Source organism: Arachis ipaensis, chromosome B5 (assembly GCF_059453495.1).
Source record: "Arachis ipaensis isolate K30076 ecotype BB chromosome B5, ASM5945349v1, whole genome shotgun sequence".
Classification (NCBI taxonomy): domain Eukaryota; kingdom Viridiplantae; phylum Streptophyta; class Magnoliopsida; order Fabales; family Fabaceae; genus Arachis; species Arachis ipaensis.
Window position 1 is genome coordinate 109555812 of NC_142440.1, and position 18907 is coordinate 109574718.

Below are 18907 nucleotides of genomic sequence, written 5' to 3' on the forward strand. Positions count from 1 at the left end.
ACAACCATTGCTTGCTTCAAGCCACAATCCTCGTGGGATCGACCCTGACTCGCTCAGGTATTACTTGGATGATCCAGTGCACTTGCTGGTACTGCTGCTGTACGAACAGTCTGGGGTCTGCGTACACATGCACCAATCAGGATCATAGGCTTCTTCTTCAAGAGAAGCTTCCTGATTACTGCCAGTAGTAGTTTGCATTATAGTCATATGTTGAGAGATCCTGTTGACCTATTGAGTCAGGATCTTATTCTGAACCAGGATGGTGATGACAGGTTATCTTAGCCTAGTTTCACTAGCCTTTTTCCTTTGTTTTCAATAGGTTTTATGCACTTTCTTGAGCCATAAGTAAGCCATTTAGGTAGAAATTCATGTTTTCCTTAGATTCAATTAACTATGGATAAATTGATGCATTTTCATGAGTTTTTGTACCATAATCACTTGAATTTCAAGAAGAAGAAGAACTCTCATGATTATAGCATAGCTTTGATGCAATTGTTGATTGATGATAGGTGGAAAGAGGCTTGGAAGAAGGTTGAAGAAAAGGGGAGAGCAAGGGGCAAGAAAAAAGGACTCACGTTTGAGCTAAAGTTTGCCTCAAACTTGAACTCAAACGTGAGGAAGATTGCATTTTCACCCTGGAGGCACACCAAGTTTGCGCCAACGTTTGCCTCAAACTTGAGGTCAAACGTTGGCGCCACAAGAACAAGCAAATGCACCCTAAAGCATGGCAACGTTTGCGCCAATGTTTGCCTCAAACGTGAGGTCAAATGTTGGCCACCTTTTAGCATGAAAGAGCAACCCTGTTTGATGCCTTGGATGAGCCACGTTTGCGCCAACGTTTGCCTCAAACGTTGGGATAAATGTTGGCTAGAAGAGAAGCAGGGGAAGGGCCATGTTTGAGCTCACGTTTGACCTCAAACGCTGGCTCAAACGTGGATGGCAGCAGAACATGGCCGAGCTGCATAATTGGCACGAAGGCGTTTGAGTCAACGTTTGCCTCAAACGTTGACTCAAACGTAAATCCCCAAGGCCCAAGTTGCAAACAGATTTCTTCCCAACACCAAGAGCAATCAACAGAGGCTTTTGTCAACCCAATTCTATCAAGAGCAAGGGCCCAATTCAAGGCTTGAAGATCATTTGAAGAGAGTGTATAAATAGCTTAGAATTTAATTTTTTGGGGAGCTTTTTCTTTTAGAGCTTCCCTTTTTAGAATTTTTAATACTTACAGTAGAGAGCTCATCTTGACATTTTGGAGTTGTTGCTTTTAGAATTTGAGAGTTCCTGGGAAGGTGAATTGAATTCTCTTCCCCTGGGTTGTTTTTGCTTTCCTTTCTACACACTTTGTTTGAGTCTTGGGTGTTGAGAATTGGGGAAATTCTATCTCAATCTCACCTTGAGATCTCTTGTTTACTTTTTCTGCACAATTGAATTTGAATTTCTCTTTACTGCTTCATCTCCTCTTTAATTCTGCAATTTACTTATCTTTATTTCTTTTGCAATTGCTCTTGTTGGATCAAGGAAGGATTTGAGATCTAGACTTGTTTTCTAGTCTCTTCCACTCCTGAGATCTTCAACTACTTTTAATTTGCTGCAATTTAAGCACAAGTCATTCTCTGTTTTAATTTCTCAAGCATTTCTACTTTTCTGTTTAGATCTACTTTATTTCAATTCACTTTCTACTCTTCTGTTTAATTGCAATTCACTAGTTCTGGTTTAATTTCTGCAATCCCAATTCCCAACTCCTTTTATAATTCAAGCAATTTACATTTCTTGCACTTTAAGATTTAGCCATTTACATTTCTTGCAATCTAAGTTTCTGTAATTTACATTACTTGTTCTTTAAGATTCAGCTTATTTACTTTCTTTGCTCTTTAATTTCCTGCAATCTACCCCTCTCCCTTTACATTTCAAGCAATTTAGTTTCTGCAATCACAAACCACTCAACTAACACTTGATTTGCTTGACTAAATCAACCACTAAACAAAAATTGCTCAATCCTTCAATCCCTGTGGGATCGACCTCACTCATGTGAGTTATTATTACTTGATGCGACCCGGTACACTTGCCAGTGAGTTTTATGTTGGATCATTTTCCACACATCAAGTTTTTGGCGCCGTTGCCGGGGATTGAATTAGATTGACAATGATTAAGTGAAGTGGAGATCTAGATCAAGCACTTTTTCTTTTCTGTTTCTTTAACTTTTAATTAACCCACTAACTGTTTGAATTTTTGCTCAAATTAACTAAAATGTCACTTTAGCAATAGAGTGAAGTTTTCCTAGTTTCTCTGGCTTGTGTGATCCTTATGCTTTTGCTTGTTGAATATACGAGAGAAGCAATTTTCTTCTATTAATCTTTCAAGTCTATCAACTGTTTGACACATTGTGTCAACTAATCTTCTAACCATATTTTGGGCATGAATGTATTCAATCTTCATTTGGACTGTCCGTGACTGTGCAGATCATGGAGAAGAACCCAACGAATCCCACTCAGTATGGAAGCAGTGCCCTAACCCCAGATGACAATGCAACCCATGAAATGAAGCGTCCGCTCATTACCATGAACGATGTTGCTCAATGGTTTGAAGCCTTCCCACAAGGAAGCATCATCGGATGGGAAGATCTAATGAGTGAACTGCTGGTCATGTTGAAACCACATCAAGGAATTGGTAAACCTGAAGCAAAAGTGCAACCACCCACACAAGAGAAGGGAGTGGTGGAAATTGAAGGTGTCAGTGCAATCATGGCCCAAAGCAAGCAGATACATCAACAACTTCAGCAACAATTGGAACTAATGAACAGAAAAATCGATGAACTACAAACTGCTGTGGCAAATGCACATAACCTATCTCAAAATCCCCATTGTTGGAATCAAGCTGAAAAAGGTTTTGGAGCAATTAACTATGAGCAACAAAGTCATGAGTGATCACACTCTCCAAACAGTGTCTCAAGCATGTTCCAACACAGGTCTCAGAATGATGTGTACAACCCACCCTGGAGGACTCATTCCAACTGGAGGGGGATCGAACACCAAAATCAAAGACCGAGGGACTTCAATAGCAACAACCCCAACTGCAAAAACCAGCAAAAACACCACCATACCAACATCAACCACTACACATCACCACCACAACACTCACCCTCCCAACCTCAGACACCCCACAACCAACCATTCTCACAAGACTCTCAGAGGATTACCAACTTGGAGATCTTAGTAGAGAGAATGATGAAACACCAAGTGGAAGTAAGTAAAGAGCAAGAAGCCTTAATCAGAGGACTTGAGAGGCAAATGGCACAACTGGCTAAGCACTTTGTAGAAATGGCTAAGGAGAAGGCAATTACGTCCTCCAGAGCCACTGAAGACAACCTGAAAGACAATGAGAAAGTTGCCAGGTGTGAGAAATGGAAAGCGATCATAGAGGCAAGTGAGAAGAGGGCTACGGGAAAAGAAACAATCATCAAGGAAAAGCCCACAGTAAGAGGAGCAAACAAAAGGCAACAGAAGCCTCAGCTTCCATGATCAGAGGATGAAGGATGTCAAGCTAATGACAATAAAAGAGCGCTTGTTGGGAGGCAACCCAACGTGAGGTAGTTATCTTTTCATAGCGAATTTAATAAAAAAGGGTCAATTAGTTTTGTCTATACTGCAAGAAGCTAAGTTTGGTGTTGCACACCAAAACAATGTAAGGGAGAACGAAGGATTCTAAGTTTGGTGTTCTACCAAAATTTCATCATAAAATGTATTCTCACTTTCTGCATAATGCTAGCTTCAAGCATTTAGATAAACTGGTTAACTATTCTGCTGTTTCCTATGTTTTCAGTTTTATTGCTTTTGAAAAAGAAAAAGAGTTTCACACATGGTTAATCTGATGCATGAGAACCATTGGCAAGGTACTAAGTTTGGTGTTCCCACACCAAAGTAAGTTCAAAGGCCCACAAATAAATCATGCATGCTAACCATTTTTTAAGTGCTTGGGAATAAGCAACTTTTAATATCACTGCAGAGCACCATACAAACTTTTGGAAAGATTAAGTATCATCAATCAAAGAGATGAAAGAGGAATGTGAAGACCAGCAATGATGATGATGATGAGGAGGACAGCAAGTAAATTCCAAAAGGTTGTATTGTTCAGTAATTATTTTATATAAGATACTGCTATGATTGAAAGTGATATAATACCCCTGCCTGTCTGCATAGTATAATTTTTCTGTAATTCAATAATTAAGATGCTTGATTATTCACAACACTACACTTTTCAAACTTGCGTGCACTCAAGATTTCAAAAAAAAAAAGGCACCACATGATAGTTCTTTGAAAAGAAGGATTGAGGAATTAAACAATTTTGAGGCAAGCAAAAGATTAGGAGAAGTGGTGGTTCTGGTTGTGTGATTATGCATTGAAGTTGCATGCTTATGAAAACTTGCATGGGAGCTCATAGGCAGGACATAGAGTTCAAAGAAATATTGTGGAGATTTTCAAACATTTATTGATCTAAGAAGCAGCAAACAAAAGAAAATAAAGAAAATATAAAAATAAAAAGAACATGGCCCAAGGCTCTGAGCATCAATTACTAGACAGAAAAGAAGAAGGAAACAAAAACTCAAAGAGTTAGCATCCTAGTAAATGCTTGTGGTCGAATTGTGTCAAAGAGAGAGGCTTGAGCAAGTAAATCCTAAGGGGTGCTTCAACACCTAATACCTTAAAACCAACTGGTTTAGGAGTATTGATTGAAAGCTTATTTAAAGAGCCGCTTTGAGACATGACACTTAGAGTCAAGGCCAAAGCACAAGAACTATAAGCTGCTTCAAGGTGATTACCTATAGAGAGATCTTCATGATATCATTTGGATGAAAGTCCTAAGACCTAAGACTTCCAAGATGTAGGGACTAGTAAGCACTGAAGCCCTTGCATGAGCATATAATTTAGAGTTCACCCCACTGTCACTTAATCACTTCACTCACAGGATAGCACATGTTATTCTTTAAATCCATTCTGATTGAAAGAACCTTTGAGCATAATTCTTTTCTTGCTTGGGGACAAGCAAGTTTTAACTTTCGTGTTGTGATGACAGGTTATCTTAGCCTAGTTTAACTAGCCTTTTTCCTTTGTTTTCAATAGGTTTTATGCACTTTCTTGAGCCATAAGTAAGCCATTTGGGTAGAATTTCATGTTTTCCTTAGATTAATTCAACCATGGATAAATTGATGAATTTTCATGAGTTTTTGTACCATAATCACTTGAATTTCAAGAAGAAGAAGTACTCTCATGATTATAGCATAGCTTTGATGCAATTGTTGATTGATGATAGGTGGAAAGAGGCTTGGAAGAAGGTTGAAGAAAAGGGGACAGCAAGGGGCAAGAAAATAGGACTCACGTTTGAGCTAAAGTTTGCCTCAAACTTGAACTCAAACGTGAGGAAGATTGCATTTTCACCCTGGAGGCACACCAAGTTTGCGCCAACGTTTGCCTCAAACTTGAGGTCAAACGTTGGCGCCACAAGAACAAGCAAATGCACCCTGAAGCATGGCAACGTTTGCGCCAAATTGGCCGAATCTAAGTTTCTGCAATTTACATTACTTGTTCCTTAAGATTCAGCTTATTTACTTTCTTTGCTCTTTAATTTCCTGCAATCTAGCTGAATCTTAAAGAACAAGTAATGTAAATTGCAGAAACTTAGATTGCAAGAAATGTAAATGGCTAAATCTTAAAGTGCAAGAAATGTAAATTGCTTGAATTATAAAAGGAGTTGGGAATTGGGATTGCAGAAATTAAACTAGAACTAGTGAATTGCAATTAAACAGAAGAGTAGAAAGTGAATTGAAATAAAGTAGATCTAAACAGAAAAGTAGAAATGCTTGAGAAATTAAAACAGAGAATGACTTGTGCTTAAATTGCAGCAAATTAAAAGTAGTTGAAGATCTCAGGAGTGGAAGAGACTAGAAAACAAGTCTAGATCTCAAATCCTTCCTTAATCCAACAAGAGCAATTGCAAAAGAAATAAAGATAAGTAAATTGCAGAATTAAAGAGGAGATGAAGCAGTAAAGAGAAATTCAAATTCAATTGTGCAGAAAAAGTAAACAAGAGATCTCAAGGTGAGATTGAGATAGAATTTCCCCAATTCTCAACACCCAAGACTCAAACAAAGTGTGTAGAAAGGAAAGCAAAAACAACCCAGGGGAAGAGAATTCAATTCACCTTCCCAGGAACTCTCAAATTCTAAAAGCAACAACTCCAAAATGTCAAGATGAGCTCTCTACTGTAAGTATTAAAAATTCTAAAAAGGGAAGCTCTAAAAGAAAAAGCTCCCCAAAAAATTAAATTCTAAGCTATTTATACACTCTCTTCAAATGATCTTCAAGCCTTGAATTGGGCCCTTGCTCTTGATAGAATTGGGTTGACAAAAGCCTCTGTTGATTGCTCTTGGTGTTGGGAAGAAATCTGTTTGCAACTTGGGCCTTGGGGATTTACGTTTGAGTCAACGTTTGAGGCAAACGTTGACTCAAACGCCTTCGTGCCAATTATGCAGCTCGGCCATGTTCTGCTGCCATCCACGTTTGAGCCAGCGTTTGAGGTCAAACGTGAGCTCAAACATGGCCCTTCCCCTGCTTCTCTTCTAGCTAACGTTTGGCCCAACATTTGAGGCAAACGTTGGCGCAAACGTGGCTCATCCAAGGCATCAAACAGGGTTGCTCTTTCATGCTAAAAGGTGGCCAACGTTTGACCTCACGTTTGAGGCAAACGTTGGCACAAACGTTGCCATGCTTCAGGGTGCATTTGCTTGTTCTTGTGGCGCCAACGTTTGACCTCAAGTTTGAGGCAAACGTTGGCGCAAACTTGGTGTGCCTCCAGGGTGAAAATGCAATCTTCCTCACGTTGGAGTTCAAGTTTGAGGCAAAGTTTAGCTCAAACGTGAGTCCTTTTTTCTTGCCCCTTGCTGTCCCCTTTTCTTCAACCTTCTTCCAAGCCTCTTTCCACCTATCATCAATCAACAATTGCATCAAAACTATGCTATAATCATGAGAGTTCTTCTTCTTCTTGAAATTCAAGTGATTATGGTACAAAAACTCATGAAAATGCATCAATTTATCCATGGTTGATTGAATCTAAGGAAAATATGAAATTATACCCAAATGGCTTACTTATGGCTCAAGAAAGTGCATAAAACCTATTGAAAACAAAGGAAAAAGGCTAGTGAAACTAGGCTAAGATGACCTGTCATCAGATGGCATTCAGAGTCTCAACTTCATGAACTCCTTTCTTCTGAGAGACTCCATGATTTACAGGATTCCTCTCAAAAGCATACATGAACTGATTGTTAGCAACCATCTCAATGAGTTCTCTAGCTTCTGTAGGCGTTTTCTTCAAATGGAGAGATCCACCTGTAGAGCTGCCCAATGAGATTTTAGACATCTCAGACAAACCATCATAGAACACGCCTATGATGGACCACTCTTAGAGCATGTCAGGAGGACATCTCCTGATCAATTGTTTGTATCTTTCCCAAGCTTCATAGAGGGATTCACCTTCTCTTTGTCTAAAGGTTTGAACTTCTACTCTAATCTTTCTCATCTTTTAAGGAGGAAAGAAATTAGTAAGAAAAGTATTTACAAGCTTTTCCCAAGAGTCAAGACTCTCTCTAGGTTGGGCATCCAACCAGAACTTAGCTCTGTCTCTTAAAGCAAAGGGAAAGAGCATCAGCTTATAGACTTCATGATTAACTCCATTAGTCTTTATAGTATCACAGATCTGTAAAAATTCTGCTAAGAACTGATGTGGATCTTCCATTGGAAGTCCATGGAATTTGCAGTTCTGCTTCAAAAGGGAGACTAACTGAGACTTAAGCTCAAAATTGTTAGCTCCAATGGCAGGTATAGCAATGCTTCTGCCATAAAAGTCAGAGGTAAGCATGGTGAAGTCATTAGGGACCTTTTTGAGCTCCTCTTGTGGTTCGGTCATGTCCACTGTTTCTTGTTCAAAACTTTCTGAAAGGTCTTTTTCGGAGTGTTGTGCTTTAGCTTGTTGTAAATGCCTCCTTAGAGTTTTCTCAGGTTTAGCATCAGGAGTCAAAAGGGGTTCTTTATCCCTGTTCCTGGTCATAAACAAGAGAAAGGAAAAAAAAAAGAAGAAAGGAAGAAGACTCTCTATGCCAATAGGCAAGAAGCTCCTCTTTAGAATCAGAATTGAAGGAAGAAGAAGATGGAAAAGAAATCACAAGAAAGCTTTTTGTGCCACTTGGATCAAAGAGCTTCCAGTGAGATGTGAAGAAGAAAGGAAAGAAGATAAAGAAGTGTAGATAGAAGAAGAGAGGGAAGTAGAGTTCAAATAAATAGAAATGAGAAAAGAAGAAGTATAAATAGAAAAAGTAAACAATAATTAAAATATTTTTGTTTTTATTTAATTAATTAATTATTTTTTGAAAATTAGGTTATTAATTTAAAAAGAATTTATATTTAAATGTTAAATTTCGAAAATAGAAGAGAGAGAAGAGAGGAAAATTTTTGAAAATTAAGAGAGATGAGAGTTAGTTAGGTGGTTTTGAAAAGCAAGAGAGAGAAGAAGAGAAGTAGTTTTCGAAAATTAAGAAGAGAAGAGTTAGTTAGGAGGTTTTGAAAAAGATGAGAGAGAAGAAGAGAGATATTTTCGAAAATTAAGGAAGAGAAGAGTTAGTTAGGAAGTTTTGAAAAATAAGAGAAAGAAGATAAGATATTAATTAAGAAAAGATTAAAAGAAAAATAAAAGATAAGATACAAAGAGATTTGAATTTTAAAAATAAGATAAGATAAGAAATTAAAATTATTTGAAAAAAAAAAGATAAGATTTCGAAGTTTGATTTTGAAAAAGATATAATTTTAAAATTTGAAATTTGTAAAAGATAAGATAAGATTTTTGAATTTTGAAAAAGATATGATAAGATTTTGAAAAAGATAAGATTTTTAAAAAAGATGAGATTCTTAATTTTTTAAAAGATTTGAATTTTGAAAATTTAACAACTAAGATATAATAAGATAAAAATTTGAAATTGAAATCTGAATTTTATTTTAAAATTTTCGAAAAAATGGTTAAAATAAAATAGAAAATATATATTTTTTATTTTTGAATTTTATGATGAAAGAGAAAACACAGAAAAAAAAGACACAAGACTTAACATTTTTTTGATCTAGCACCCCTAATTTTCGAAAATTTTGGAGGGAAACATAAGGAGACACCAAACTTAAAAATTTTAAGATCAAAACACACAAAAGACTCAAGAACACTTTGAAGACTCACAAGAACACAAAGAACAAAATTTAAACACTCAAAGAACACAAGAACATGAAAAGAACACCAAACTTAAAATGTTTAGAAAACCAAACATATATTTTTGAATATTTAAAGAAAATCAACAAGAAAACACTAAACTTAAAGATTTGACACAAGATTAAACTAAAGAAAATATTTTTGAAAATCTTTAGAAAGAAAGACTCAAAGGAACACAAATTACCAAGAACATAAGCACAAGGCTCTAACCAATTGAACAAAGAAAATAAAAATATTTTTGAAAAATCTTTTTTTAAAATTTTCGAAAAAATGGAGAACGAAAAATAAAAATAAAAGACTCAACAAGAACATAAGACTCAAACAAAGAACAAGGGTTAAACAAAGAAAATAAAAATAATTTTGAAAAGGTTTTTGAATTTTTTGAAAATTGAAGAAGAAAAAATAAAGATAAAAGACTCAAAGACTCAAACCAAGAATACAAACAAAGAGGCTTAAAAAAATTCAAAGATTAAACAAAGAAAGGAAAAATGTTTTTGAAAGAGTTTTAAAATTTTTGGAATTGAAAAACAGGAAACAAGAACATTGAAGACTCAATACCAAGAACAAAAATTAAACAAAGATAAGAAAAATATATCTTTGAAAAAGTTTTAAGTTCTTTTTTCGAAAAAATAAGAAGAAGGAAACAAAAATTAAAAGACTCAAATAAAATAAAAATTACCTAATCTAGGGAGCAAGACAATCCTTCAGTTTGTCCAAATTCAACAATCCCCGGCAACAGCACCAGAAACATGGTAGCGTGTACGCAAGCCCCACACTTCCGTACAGCTGTACTAGCAAGTGCACTGGGTCATCCAAGTAATACCTGAGCGAGTCAGGGTCGATCCCACGAGGATTGTGGTTTGAAGCAAGTAATGGTTATCTTGCAGGTCTTAGTCAGGAAAAATAAGAAGGTCATTGGGTGGAACTTTGTATAAGTACTTGTTATATCAAATATTTGGATGTTAAGTAGGAATAAGGATAGGAATAGAGTTGAGAGTTGGAGTTGCTTCGCCTTTCTGAATTAACTCTAGTACTACTGCTCTCCTTGCTTGTGAGTGATTTCTTCAATGGCAGGCTGTATGTGATTGACACTGTTTTGAGCAGCTGCCAATACTCCTTCGGATCTGAACCCCAGGTTTAGTGTGGATCCATCTCTACTTGAGGGTGAAGCGCGTACAGTCCATTCTCCTTCATGATCCTACTCAAAACGCCACAAACAAGGTTGGATCTTCTGAATCAGAGAATGCTGTATCTTTGGATTCTAGCCTCTACCACAGAGACCCTAATATTTTTTCGAAAATTGGCTGAACTGATGTCTTGAGAAGTCCCCAACGAATTCGTGGATTATCCATCTGAGAGATGTATATTCAAGCTGTTGGTTGTCCTTGTCCGGTGAAAGACGCATTCTGACCAAAGTAGACACGGGTGTTTGTCAGGCACATTCATCTTAATGTGATGAACAGAGCTAATTGGTTAGATCATCCTATTCACCACGATGAAGTACAAATATACATCATAGAATTAATCAAACACGGATAAAAAAGAAGCAGTAGTACTTTTATTAATTCATAGAACTCAGCAGGGCTCCTCCCCTCAACCTAGGAAGTTTAGAAACTCATACTAAAGTAAAAATACAATTTAAAACGAAAATAGGGCTGAATAGGTTCCCAAAACTCTATGTTGTTCGAATGATTATGTAAAAATAACTTTAAATACTAAACAGATGACTAGTAAGGGTAAAACAGTCTATTTAGAGCTAAAATCCACTTCTGGAGCCCACTTAATGAGTGTTTGGGCTGAGCTTTGATGCGATCCACATGCTATGAGGCTCCTTAGGCTTGGAACGCTAGCAAGGGGGTCCTCCCTGGGCGTTTGTACATTGGTCTTTGCTCTTTAAGCGCTGGATGCCTGGAAGGGGGTAGGTAGCTAACGTTGGACGCCAGTTTTGGGCCTTCTAAACCAAAGAAAAGTATGGGCTATTATATATAGCTGGAAATCTCTGGAAGTCAGCTTTCCATAACCGTTGAGAGCGCTCCATTCGGACTTCTGTAGCTCCAGAAAAGTTCTTCCATATGCAGGCAGGTCAGATCTGGACAGCATCTGCAGTGCTTTCTCTGAATCAGACTTCTGCTCCAGCTTTCAGCCAGAAAATACCTGAAATTGCACAGAAATACAAAAACTCATAGTAGAATCCAAAAATGTGAATTTAACACTAAAACCTATAAAAAATTAATAAAAACTTAATAAAAACTACTAAAAACTATATGAAAGTGATGCCAAAAAGTGTATAAAATATCCGCTCATCAACACCCAAGAACCACCCCCTTTGGGGCGTTCAATGCCCACCAAGAAGTAAGGCAGTGGCAATCACCCTCTAATGGGCGTTCAACGCCCATTCCTCAAGTTGGACGCCAAGCTCAGCACATGTACTCAACCAAAGTGAGCCCAAGGATGGATTTTCACACCACTAGTCTAGTCTGTCATACTTTTTATACTTCTTAGTTATTAGATTAGTATTTAAAGTAGAATATCACCCATGTTTAGGATCATCGGCCTCATCTTTACCTCTTCACATTTTACATTACTATCTGTAAAGCATGAGCAACTAAACCTCCTAAGTTAGGGTTAGGAGCTCTGCTGATTTTCATGGATTAATAATATTACTGTTCTATTTCAATACACGTTTGATTCCATTCTCTTGTGCATTTTTGTTCTTCATCTCATGAATTGAGGATGAACCGTGACAATCATCCTTGTTCTATATGGGTTCCGTGTGAGTCCTGACCTGGATAGCATTGAACCATAGGTAGAGAATGCACTGCGGATTCCAAGAGCGTGCTTGGGTGACTTTGGATATGTGACATATAATCCCATTGATCGTGGGTTACTGAGGTTTCTGTGGTGTTAAGGCTAGAGTATGAGAAGCATCATTCCCTGATCCGAAAGATCCGACCTTGTCTGTGGCATTTTAAGTAGGATCACGAAGGGGAGTGGATTGCTTAGGTCTTCACCTTCGACTATAGTGGGAAGCCATGAGTTAACTTGATGAGGATGCTACATGAGTTGCTCGGATATGGTGGACTACTATGGTTTAGAAGAGACTAACTTGATGAGGATGCTACATGAGTTAGTCAATTACGGCTGCCATTGAATGAGTCATTCGTTGTTGAAGTAGACAGTAAGAAAAGTTAATCCGGAAAGAATACGCATCTCCAAAGCCTTAACTAAATATCCATCACTGCTTTCACACTAATCTGGTATTTCGTTCTTACTATTTTTTTTATGAAAAACCATCTTCTCTAATCGCCTAACTAAGATCTACAAGATAGCCATTGCTTGCTCAATCTGACAATCTCCGTGGGATTCGACCCTCACTCACCTTAGGTATTACTTGGATGACCCGATGCACTTGCCGGTTCAGTTGTGCGGAGTTCAATTTCGCACACCACTTATATATATATATATATATATATATATTGCTCATCAATACACAAATTCTCAAAATCATGCCACAACACATCATCATTCAACCATCAACAAACATTAATTATTCACACTAAACCATCAATATCAACCACATCAATTATTTCAATTCATCACTAACCTAGGGTCACCTAGTCTAGGTTTTTATATAGCGTCACATAATGTTTATCCGAAACTAAAACACGTACCTTGATTGACAGCAGTTTCCAAATCCTTTTAATCTCTTCTCTGATCACACTCAAGCTTTAATCACGCAACCAAGCCTCACCAAATCCTCCTCCAATCAAGTGGCGCACTCAAATCCACACCAAATCAACCGAAGCATTTAAGCTACTCCATTTCAATCTAATTAAATATTTACACTAGGATTTTCACTCAAATATTGGAATAATAAAGGGATTGAGTTTTCTTAGCTTACTCCACATAATCATGGGTCAAAATTCGCTAGAAATTGTGCTTAATCTTCCCCTAGAGCATCAAAATCACAATCTTTCAACACATCAACTACCAAAACGAAAAAACAGTAGTAAATTGAGAAATGGAGTTAGGTTCTCACGATTACTCACTGCAAAATCTAGATAGATTTGACAAAGATGATGAAATAAACGAGTGGTCGCAAACAGGTTGTCGATCGGAGCTCTGGTTTGTGAGATAAGTGGATTAGTGTGAAAGGGTGAATAATGGCTAGGGTTGGGATTTCTCTCTTCTCAATCTCGAGCTTCTCTCTCTTCTTGGGGGAAAATGAATTGAAATTTTGTGAAATGGGGGGTGTGATCACATTTTTATTTCAGTAGGCGAGGGACATTTTTAAAGATAAGTATTCTAATTTTTACAGTTATGTTCTTCTCATATGCAGTACTGGACAAACCTAATCCTGTACAATTAATTATAATGTTGGTACGCGTTTTTCCACGATTATTTATATTTTTGTGCTCCAATAAATTTTTTAAGTAAAATTTTCACCGGTAAATTTTCAAATTTTAAATTTCTTAACTCTTTTTGCTTACTTTAATTTATTAATTAATTATTTATTATTTATCTGGATTTTACATCCATGTAAATTAAGATAGTTTCATTTAACAAATACAACACACAGTTTCATCTATCTTCTATTATCTTATTCTAAAATTAGATCATAGAACTAACAATACAAGCAAATCCAACAAGACTTTTGTTAAATTACGAAGCACAACAAAACTTATCAGGTGCTGTCTATGGTGGCTTGTTTGCTTCGTGGCTATGGTGGCTAAATATGATAGAACCTATGAGAGTTTGACAGTTGGAAGGGAGATGTTTTTGACTTGGATTATGACCACCTTAATCGCGATAAATTTGTTAAGCAGCCACGCCAAGGAGATCTATTAAGAAACGGCCATGGACGCCACCCAAATCTATGACCCTGGCAAGACGCACGTCTGGCTCAGAACTTTTGAAACTGCAGCGCGTGCGTACGACGCAGCGGCAAGAGACATCCCTGGCGCCAAGGCTAAGACCAATGTTCCGATAGCGGTAGAGCTTCTGAACAACAGCAACAACTTCGTTCACATTAACAACAACACATGTAGCCCGAGTCAGAGTAGCACGCTTGATTCATCTTCGCGGCTGCCGCCACTGCCACTGTCAGTGCAGTCTTAGCCGCAACGCACGCTGAAACCGTTTTCTCTGCGTTTAGTTCTGCCGTCATGGCGTTCCCAGCAGCGCGTCCTATCATGTTTTTTAAAATGTTACATTGTGCGACGGATCGAGAATGAGCCGCCAGTGAGATGTGTCTCATAGGCAATGCAACGACTTCGATTCTTCTTCTGTAGTGGACTACGAGGGCATGTCATACAAGGGGCTATTGGATCTCGACCTCATCATCGTTCCTGCTGTAAAAAATTTGTCTTTATCTACTTTAGATTAGCTATAAGCATATTTATGTTAATTTGGACCATCACAAATGTCACATTTTTATTAGATGGTCAATTACTAGCCACCTGTAGCCACGGTTAACGTAGGTACCATAGTTGTGACTAACTTGTCAAAGCATATATAACTTAATATTACTAACGGTTTTGAATCGTCGATAATAATAATTTAAAATTTTAAAACATCATAAAAAATAATTGTCTCGACGATTCGACTATCAGTAAATGGAGACATTGTAAAAATATATTAAAAAATAATTTAATAGTACTGACGGCTTGTAATAGTAAATAAATATTTTTATTTTTAATGAAATTAATATTTACTGATAATTTGGTCGTCGGTATAATTTTTTTTTGGCCTTTTTATATTTTATTATATATATTTTCAAATACTTGTTATATGAATGAACTATTGTCAAATGTCACTGGAAGCCTAAATTGGAGCTTCATATATAGATCAAGTTAGTTGGAAGATGTTGGGATTTAACGGCATCAGGAACATTCGTGGTACTCATCTTTGTTATAGAATTTCACCTAGAATTTTTGAAAACTACTGAACAATATGATCATCTTGAAAGTTGTAGAATTTGAGTTATAATTTCCAAAGGATACAAGTAAATTCCAATGCAATAACTTTAGCTCCTTCTTGCATTAGGCAATATCTTGTATTTCAGTATAAAACTCAAACTAAACATGCCATGAGATCAATTCGATATCAAAATGAAATATACTTATAATATAGGCAATGCAAAATCCATACAATTATTGATCAATTATCATAATTAAGGGAGTAAATACAGACCAAGTTAAGTTGTAGGAAAGTGGGAGAACTTGACTCTAGATCTAGCAAATATATGCAATTACAACTCAATATTTTAGGTTCTATCAATTTGTAAGATTATTTATACAAATTATTCGATTAAAATTTTTAGATAATACAATCAAACTGTTTTCCTTGATAATTATAGTGAATTAACATTCTAAGCATTTGATGCTTTGATGCTTATTCATACTGAAAATGAGAAGATAGTAAAATTATTTTTTAAAGTCCTCCAAATAATTGTTAGATCATTATTATGAGAATAAATATGTCAATTTCTGGTTGAGCGTGCTATTTTACATGCTACCGTATTTATTTATTTGAGGTCAATAAATTACCACCAATTTTTTCTTATTTACAATTAACTTTTGTCCAACAATTAAATTGTATCCCATTTACAGTATTTGGGTTGTGATATTTGTGCAAATTGCTCCACCTCATTACACCAAAATTAAATCCCAAATAATATTAGAGGTATATATTGGGTGTAATTCTCCCTTTGTGATAAGATATCTTTATATAAATAGAAGATATATTTAAAGCTTAATTTACATATTGTCACCTTGATGAGATAACATTTACAACATTTGGAAGGGGGAGGAGAGGGGAGGGGGAGAATAAACAGCAAGAGAAAGAGTTTAATTAAGATGCATCATTTTTTATAAGTTCATGATATCTTCATGAGAATTCTTGAAAGATTAAAGATATATGAATTATTTAATTAATGTTTACAGGAACTTTACTCTATCAAATTATATAAGATCTTTGTGTATTCTAAAGCAATATGAAAATATATGGTATATATAATCCTCTTATTGAGTTCCTAACAAAAACTATACTAAAGAATGATATTTTCCATGTCTTTATTATAAAGAAATTACTGCTGATTTCATAATAATTATTATGTATGACAATAATTTAAATATCAAAACGACTAAGTTTTGCCTCGAACTATATAAATTGAGATTTTTATTCATCAAACGATTTATATAGTGAAAATCCTTATTAAAATTCATTTATAGATAATTCATATTTATAACGACTCAAATTTTTAAAAATGAAATAATAACATATTCATGATTTATTATATTTATTAAAAATTTTATTTAAAAAAAATATTTTTTAAAAATAATTAAATTAAATTTTATGATTAAAATCTATTATAACATTTAAATAATTTTTATTATAATAAAATATTTTGAAAAAGATAAAAGCCTTTAAGGGAATAAAGAAAGAAAATTGAGAACGTGGCTTATTACTATCTATATATACATATATATAATTGTTACACATGTTCTTATAATTAATAAGAGGTAATGACCAAATCAGTACCCAAAAGATTCAAACGCTGACATTTTGGTACCTCATTATTGTAATTGATAAAATGATACCTAAATAAATTTAAAAATTGACAAACATGTCCATGTGCTTGCCGAACCAAAGCTCCGGTGAGGACAATGCTGACCTAAACACCGGATTTTGCTGACAAAATAGGTTTTATTTGAGTTCTAATTTTTAATTAAGTAATTTGTTAGCTTAGGTGAAAATAAAATTAATTGAATTTGATTTTGCCCCAAATCAGAGGTCTTTGCCCTAATCCCCAATACTGCTCTCTTCGTTCACTCGCGGGAGGGGATACAAAATTGGAAGATACATACAGCAAGGGCTCGTGGAAAAGCTGCAACAGTGAGAAGGCAGTCACCGATGCAAGCCTTCGACGTGGATGATGCTTCCGGTATTGTGAGCAAAACTTACGATGGCTATTGCTTTTGTCTCCTTCCAGTGGTTCCGTTGAAGTCGAAGACAAGTAGCAACCCTGATAGATGGTTTTTACGCTGCCCTATGTGGAAGGTAAGCTTGGAATTTTGATGAATATGTGAGGAAGTAATGCAATATCCCTTCTTGGTTTGTCGTCTGTGCTTATTCAATTTTAGTTTTCGATTATTCTCTGTTCTCTGAAATTTTCGTGTTGTGCTAGAACACACAAAATCGTTGCGGGTATTTTCAATGGTTGGATGAAATACAAGAGGAATGTGTGGAAGGAGAAGTTTCTTCAGAGAAGAGTAATATGCTGGGCAAATCAGAACCAAAAAAGAAAAGCAGAATCAATGTCGAGTGTGGGGATGGTCAGAAAATTGATAGGATGATGATGGTACTATCTGTGGTGAATGCCATGAAGGATACTCTGAAGAGGGTTGAGTTGTGCCTAATTTTTATGTGTATATTGATTGGGTTAAACGTGACTTTGATTATGTTTAGTTTGGCTAAGTAGATAGACAGTGCACAATATAATATTATAACAATGACACTTTGGAATTTTGTAATCTTCTCCTCATTGTAATTGAGATGATTTAACGTATGCTGTGATATTCATGTGCTGTGACTGAGTTATTGTTGTTGTGATGTGAGCAAGCTATATAGAGTATATGTAAGCCATTTAAAATAGATTTGTCAACAGAAACTCAATAAAACACCAGGAGCATATAATGAAGTTATAACCATTAACTATTCAGAGTAACAAAGTTCAGGCCCCAAATAAGACTAGCAAAATGACACTTATGTTCATAGTAACTGCTACAAACCCAAAATGACACTTACAAAACACAAAAAGACTTGGTTAGCACTTACATGCCATAATGGCACTTGTGTGCATATTAACTAAATCATGTCCAAAATGGAGCTAACAACAAACTAAAAAATCCAAGATTCTCAACTCAGTTCTTGTCATTTGTTGATGGCTTTGATGGTGGTGGTCCGGATGGCTTTTTCTTCTTCAAGGATGGGGTGGGCATGAAGCCTGTGAACCTGCTCTGTGTGGCTAGGCTTGCTGCTGCCATGGTCTCCCTAGTCACAGTTGGTGGCCTAAATGGAGCTATAGGTTGGGCCTGAAAAGTGGGCCTAACTAATGGACCTTGTGGCATTGACCCAGTCCCACTACATGGGACTACAGCATTGGATGGAGATGCAGGAATTTGGAATGTAGACCCAACATCAAGCCTGACAACACTAGGTTGAGTAGTGCAGCTGCTGCATTTTGTGTTGGAGTTGGAGGTGTTGTAGTGGCTGCCAGTCCTCTTTGAGTGGTGCTGCCTCTTCCTCTTGGTGGAACTGGGTTGTCCCTTACAAAAGATGGTATGCCTCTCCTCTTTGGTGTTGGTGCTGGTGGTCTTGTGACAACCGAAGGTGCTGGTTTTGAACTAGCTGCTGGAGTAACCAAGTTGGTTGCTGCTGGTACAGTGGCTACATTAGGTGGTGCAACATTCGTTGTAGTTTTCCCAACATTGGTGTTATTCTGCATCAATTTGTCCATTCATGAAAACAAACATTTTATAGAAACAGATCCAACAGTTTGGAACAACAAGGTAAGCTAAATCACATTGTTTACCTGATCAGGCTGACT

The 18907-nt window shown here is 36.3% G+C and overlaps 1 pseudogene; it reads left to right on the forward strand.

The window, feature by feature from the left end:
* The first annotated feature begins 3317 nt into the window (after positions 1–3317).
* LOC148565341 (ethylene-responsive transcription factor 4-like) lies at positions 3318–14683 on the forward strand (annotated as a pseudogene).
* The last annotated feature ends 4224 nt before the right edge of the window (positions 14684–18907 follow it).